The sequence below is a fragment of the Balaenoptera borealis genome (genome assembly GCF_965194805.1).
Source record: "Balaenoptera borealis genome assembly, chromosome: X".
Lineage (NCBI taxonomy): Eukaryota > Metazoa > Chordata > Mammalia > Artiodactyla > Balaenopteridae > Balaenoptera > Balaenoptera borealis.
Window position 1 is genome coordinate 38,288,085 of NC_138881.1, and position 7,238 is coordinate 38,295,322.

The window sequence follows — 7,238 nt, forward strand, 5'->3', positions numbered from 1 at the left end:
ATGCTGGGAGAAGGACAATTTGATAAGGTCCCATGATTTTGAGTGGGAATAAAAAAAGTATAAACTGTCTGTGTGTGTGTGCTTGGTTCTATTCAGTTTTAACCTATGTGTAGGTTTGTGTGTCCACCACCACAGTCAAGACCCAGAACAAGCAGTTCCATCAACACAAGGATACCTTGTGTTCTCCTTTCATAACATGTCCAGCTCCTTCCCTATCCTGAATCCCTGGCAATGACTAATCTGACCTCCATTTCTAAAATTTTGTCATTTCAAAAATTTTATGTTAGTGGAATCATACAGTATATAACCCTTTAGAATTGGCTTTTTTCAGTCAGTATAATTTCAGAGATTCATCCAAATTGTTGTATGTATCAATAGTTCATTCCTTTTTATTACTGAATAGTATTCCATGTGTATATATATACATATACCACAGTTTGTTGACCTATTCAATTTTTGAAGGATATCTAGGCTGATTCCAGTCTTTGCTATCATGATTAAAACTGTTATTGACATTCGTGTACATGTTGTTCTATGGACATAAGTGTCCATTTCTCTAGAGTAAATGCCTGAGAGTTCAACTACAGGGTCTTTCTGAGTGAGAGAAGAGAGTTTCGGCCTCAGGGGGACAAAGAAGCTTCCTGGATGGAGCCACTTGCTGTAGTGAAGTTGCCTCTTGCTGGTTGCATCCACCAGCCTCAGTATCTCTCTGTGGGGTAGGGGAGTCTAAGGCACGACCAAGATGGAGAGTGCTTCTCCAGGCTGCTTATTGTTGGTGAGGCTCCCTATTGGTACCTCTTGTGAATGATGTCTTGCCTGATGTTGTCAGACGGAATTCAGATTCAATCTGGGGACAGAATGAGCCTTGGGCTGTCTGCTGTTGCTAGGTCATGGGTAGGAAATGTTCAATCTGGGTTGTCTTCTTCCATTGGGTGGAGGAAGTAACATGTAAGATACTGTGTTACTGGGTTGTTCCTCCAATCCTGGGGTCTCAAAAGAGTTTATCTTCTTCTTACCACCTTTCAGACTTCTCCTTCAGTGGTTTCTTTCATAATTTCCAGGCTTTATAGTTGTGCTTAGTGGAGAGGAGCTAGGCAAAAGGGGTCTAGAGAATCTTGTCTGGACTGGAAGTCTGGGCACATTTTTAATATAAGCAAAGAGGTGGAAATTTTAGGATAACAAAAATCTAGGCAATAGGTAATGGGTGTTTTTATTCTTTTATTATCTACTTAGAACAATATTACACAGCAGCCAGTTCGGACCCTTACTGGTTTCAGCCTTTTGCATGGGAGAGTTCTCCTAGTTTTTGCATGTCTAAGCAAATCACCATCCTGAGGTAGGGGTGGAGTGGAGGGACAGGCATAGGAGGTGTTACCCTTATACTGGGCATCTGTTTCAAAACCAGGATTCATGAGCCTTTTATAATTTCTTCTAGGACAGAAATGATTGGCTATGGTGAGATCCAACCAAAACTCCATGCCCTTATTGAGGTGGATCAATAAGAAGGTCTTTTTTTTTTTTTAACATCTTTATTGGAGTATAATTGCTTTACAATGCTGTGTTAGTTTCTGCTTTATAAAAAAGTGAATTAGCTATACATATACATATATCCCCATATCTCCTCCCTCTTGTGTCTCCCTTCCACCCTCCCTAGCCCACCCCTCTAGGTGGTCACAAAGCACCGAGCTGAGCTGATCTCCCTGTGCTATGCGGCTGCTTCCCACTAGCTATTTTACATTTGGTAGTATTTATAAGTCCATGCCACTCTCTCACTTCGTCCCAGCTTACCCTTCCCCCTCCCCATGTCCTCAAGTCCATTCTCTATGTCTGCGTCTTTATTCCTGTCCTGCCCCTAGGTTCTTCATGACCATTTTTTTTTTTAGATTCCATATATATATGTTAGCATATGGTATTTGTTTTTCTCTTTCTGACTTTCTTCACTCTGTATGACAGACTCTAGGTCCATCCACCTCACCACAAATAACTCAATTTCATTTCTTTTTATGGCTGAGTAATATTCCATTCTGTGTATGTGCCACATCTTCTTTATCCATTCATCTGTCGCTGGACACTTAGGTTGCTTCCATGTCCTGACTATTGTAAATAGAGCTGCAATGAACATTGTGGTACATGACTCTTTTTGAATTATGGTTTTCTCAGGGTATATGCCCTGTAGTGGGATTGCTGGGTCGTATGGTAGTTCTATTTTTAGTTTTTTAAGGAACCTCCATACTGTTCTCCATAGTGGCTGTATCCATTTACATTCCCACCGACAGTGCAAGAGGGTTCCCTTTCTCCACACCCTCTCCAGCATTTATTGTTTGTAGATTTTTTGATGATGGCCATTCTGACTGGTGTGAGGTGATACCTCATTGTAGTTTTGATTTGCATTTCTCTAATGATTAGTGATGTTGAGCATTCTTTCATGTGTTTGTTGGTAATCTGTATATCTTCTTTGGAGAAATGTCTATTTAGGTCTTCTGCCCATTTTTGGATTGGGTTGTTTGTTTTTTTGATATTGAGTTGCATGAGCTGCTTGTTAATTTTGGAAGCTAATCCTTTGTCAGTTGCTTCATTTGCAAATATTTTCTCCCATTCTGAGGGTTGTCTTTTCATCTTCTTTATGGTTTCCTTTGCTGTGCAAAAGCTTTTAAGTTTCATTAGGTTCCAAGGAAGGTCTTTTCCTATACTTTATTTTTTATAAATTTATTTATTTATGTATATTTTATTTTTGGCTGCATTGGGTCTTCGTTGCAGCGAGCAGGGGCTACTCTTCGTTGCAGTGTGAGGGCTTCTCATTGCAGTGGCTTCTCGTTGCGGAGCATGGGCTGTAGGCACACAGGCTTCAGTAGTTGTGGCACACAGGCTCAGTAGTTGTGGTGCACAGGCTTAGTTGCTCCGTGGCATGTGGGATCTTCCCGGACCAGGGCTCGAACCCGTGTCCCCTGCATTGGCAGGCGGATTCTTAACCACTGTGCCACCAGGAAAGTCCTTTTCCTATACTTTAGAACCAATATTGAACATCTGCTAGCATAAGCTTTGGACAAAGACACCTGTCAGAGACTGTACAAGCATTACATGTTCCATTCATCGCAATAGCATGAAATATTTCTTTCTGCAAAAGGAACACTGAGAATTTTTTTGGACTAATTTTAGAAGAGTTAACAGACACAGTTTTTTATTTCCATCTTTTTCTTGAGAGACAGAAGAACTAATAAATCCATGATAGGGGTCAGGGGCTTTAAGCTTCTAAAGAAGGATTTGCATAAGAATCACCTGAATCATGCTTATAAGAATCTTGTAAGAGAGGTATTATTTTCTCCATTTTACAAACGTGGAGCTCCATCTCAACAAAGGTAAATGTCTTAAACTCTGTCTAACAAGGGATAGGAGAATCCACCCAGCTTTGAACCCTAGTGATGACTCAAAAGCCCATGCTGTTCCCTTAATTTAAACTTTTATTGTGTCTTGATTTGTGTTAAGCTCTGAGAACACAATAAGGAGTTAAACATAGTCACTACTCTCTGGGAATTCACAAACCTATGGGTATAATAGATATAATAGAGATATCTCAATATCTCTATTGAGATATTAGCTTATGTTTTATTCTCTTTCCTGTAAGTTTATTCAACACTCCCCCAGCTCAGCCTCTTTGGCTTTGTCCATCCTGTAGGGATTAAAGCTATACCTTTATACCCATCAAACACTGGTCTGAGCCAAGAAACATTCTATTGTAAATTTAAAAATTCTGTGAATGTGCTCTCCCCAGTTTTCCTTTAGGTGAGAGCTACATGGACACAGAATCAAGGTTCAGATTTGATGGCCAAAAAGGGACATGATGCATTTCCCAGACTATAGCTGTATGGAATCTCTCACTGTCCTTTATCTGATGTCTGAAAGATGACACTACTGATTTTGTTTCTAGCCAAAGGGTCAGTCTTACAAGATTTCCTAAATAAAGTATATAAATATAGTGGCTACCTAAGTGACACTTTAATGGGCAGCTTTTATAACGGCTTAAATATTTCAATGTTCGAAATGAGAATTTTACTCATATTAAGAAAAAAATCATTTATTTTTGCATCATATTTCTCTTACTGTACTATAGTAAATATTTTCTCTCTTTTAACTTTATTTAGATGTGGCAGCAGGTAGAGAAGGAAGACTCCAACTGTAAGTAAACCCTTTGCAGTTAGGGACATCTGATTGGAATCCCAGCTCTGCCATTTACTTACTCTGTGATCTTAGGCAAGTGGCTTAAGTTCACTGAACCTTACTGTCTTCACTGAGAAAAATGATAACAGTTCCCTCATATGGCCACTTCGAGGATTAAATGTGGTAAAGTACCAGAACATAGTAGGATCCCCAAAATGCTAGTTCCTTCCTATTTCCCTCTGTCCACTCTCAATGACCTTTGATTAAAAGGATTTATATTAAGTTCTTACAAGGGAATAGTTTGTTGCCAATTGTGAGTCTGAATTCCCGAGTTGAATCCCTTGTTTTATCAATGACACATGTGTCAGAATGATCTATTGAGATATTAGCTTATGTTTTGTTCTTGTCCTCTTTCTGTGAAAGGTATGCGGATTATTCCCACCCCTACTCTAACCTCAAAAGTCTTGGTTTCTGAGTTCAGAGCTCTTTGCTGATGGAAGCGTTATTGATTTGTGTACCGTAAAGCTAAAGATATCATTTTTGAGGTACCAGGAAAGCCTCCCCACCCAACTTTTTGTTTTAGACACGCCAGGCTCTGAGAAGCAGAGCTGGGCAAATGAGGAGATGGATGTTTGAGAGGAAGCATTTTCCCAAGATCAGAGGGTTTATTTTAGATGGAGAATTTCCCATAAGGTGTGCCATGTAGTATGGTGGATGTCCATGGGGCCTTCCCCACAAATCAAGAGGTGGCCAGAGGAGTTGAAGGCTAAGAGACGTGAACTTGAGAGTTTAGATATGGATTTGGGAGTCACTCGCAGGATTGGACACTAAGCATCAGCCAAGATGACAGGATCCTGCCAGAATGTCCTGGACTGTGTAAGAGAGCCTGTATCAGTCATGATAGGCAAGGCAATACTGTGGAAACCAGCAATACTTAAATCTCAGTGACTTCAAATATGAGAGGTGGATTTATTGCTTGGTCTTCATGGCTGACTGGGGCTCTTGCTCCACACTGTTGCCATCCACACTCTGGGACTCACACTGAGGGCAGCCATCCTCTGAAAACATGGCAAAGTATGCAGTGGCTCTCAGAGCTCCTGCCCGAGAGTGACACACATCACTTCAGCTCACATTTCACTGGCCAGTGTAAGTCATATGGCTGCACCTAACTTCACACAGGTGGAAACACAACCCTACCGTGTGCCTCGAAGGAGAGAGAACAGAATGTTGTGAAAAATCGTAATGCCTTAAACAATCTGCCATTCTGATCACTAAATGTTCAGTTTACTCTCCTTTTATGCAGAAGACACTCATACTTACCCCAAAGGAGGCAATCCAAAAATGCCATTCAGGGACTTCCCTGGGGGTCCCGTGGTTAAGGCTCCACACTTCCACTGCAGGGGGCATGGGTTCAGTCCCGGGTCGGGAAACTAAGATCCTGCATGCCGCGTGGTGCAGCCAAAATTAAAAAAATGCCATTCAGTCTTGGCATTGAGCTCAAAGTCCAGCATCTCTGGGTGATACATGGTAGTCTCTACATCTAGGAGTGATATGCAATGATGACTACATGAGTTCTGGATAGACTGCCCTTGAACCAGAGACATATGGACCAAAACTTAAAAGTGTCCCCACATATACAACATACATGCTAGAACAGAGGCAGGCTAACAGGCATAAGAATCCTATTTAAAAATTGGAAAAAACATTCCGGAAGTTGCTTTTTGAGGCAGTGTGCGGGATAGTGTGGTCTTTGTGAGCTTCCACCATGGCGTACTGGGGCCAGGGCCAGAAGGTGCAGAAGGTGATGGTGCAGCCAATCAATCTCATCTTCAGATACTTGCAAAATAGATCTCGGATTCAGGTGTGGCTTTATGAGCAAGTGAATATGCGGATAGAGGGCTGTATCATTGGTTTTGATGAGTATATGAACCTCGTATTAGATGATGCAGAAGAGATTCATTCTAAAACAAAGTCGAGAAAACAACTGGGTCGGATCATGCTAAAAGGAGGTAACATTACTCTGCTCCAAAGTGTCTCCAACTAGAAATGATCAATGAAGTGAGAAATTGTTGAGAAGGCAATACAGTTTTTTTAGGTGTGCTTTGTTAGAAGTGTAGTTCTAAAGCATTTATTCATATTGTTTTGCTCACCTTTATGTTATTACCAGATGACGATAAATGCTGTGGGATTGTTTTTATTAAAAAAAAAATTGGAAAAATGGAAGACCTTGGTCTGCAGAGATTCTACTGGGCGGACGTTGTGGAGCGGGCTTCTGGCGGGGGGTGGATGGTAATTATTCAGCCCCAACTCTGCTTCATAGGCCTTAGTCATCCTTCTTGGCCTCATGTACAAAGGCATGGGAGAATATGCCCTCCTTGAGCAGTTTTCTCAATCTGCTTTTGCTCGGTCATGTCAACCTGTCACAGACTTTCTTTTCCAGGCCTGTGGTTTCTTTGGCAGTATAGCGTCCCCCCTCCACAATTAGCTTTTTATCTATGTAATTCCAATGATATCCAGGTGCCAGTAGCCAGACACACACACACACACACACACACACACACACACACACACACACACACAAACACACACACCTTTTGTAAATATCTGTCTTTTCATTTAAATGAGGGAAACTTGAGGCTATTACTGTTTGGTGGGAAAGCTATGTTCTCACGTTTGTAATAATCAAGAGAGGTTAGTTTATGCTGCATTGACAAACAAATGCAACATTACAGAGACTTCACAAAGAACGGGTCTAGGGAATTCCCTCGTGTTCCAGTGGTTAGGACTCTGCGTTCTCACTACCAAGGCCCCTGGGTTCGATCCCTGGTCGGGAAACTAAGATCCCACAAGGCGCACGATGGGGCCAAAACAAACAAACAAATAACGGTCTATTTCTCACTTGTACTACAAGTCTATTGAGGGTCAGCTGGGAGCCCTGCTCTGTGTCTCCTCACTCCCGTACTCAGGCTAAAGGAAAAGAGAGCAGAGTGAATCCCACTGTGGCTCTAAGAGCTCCTTTTTGAGCTCATACATGTTATGTCCACTCACGTTTCACTGGCCAACTCAAGCCAAGTGGGTAAAAC

The 7,238-nt window shown here is 41.6% G+C and overlaps 1 pseudogene across 1 annotated transcript; it reads left to right on the top strand.

Annotated features, from left to right (window-relative positions):
* The first annotated feature begins 5,841 nt into the window (after nucleotides 1-5,841).
* On the top strand, nucleotides 5,842-6,380 carry LOC309620198 (small nuclear ribonucleoprotein E pseudogene; annotated as a pseudogene). Its single transcript has one exon. The product of its transcript is annotated as a small nuclear ribonucleoprotein E pseudogene (transcript).
* Nucleotides 6,381-7,238: the final 858 nt, after the last annotated feature.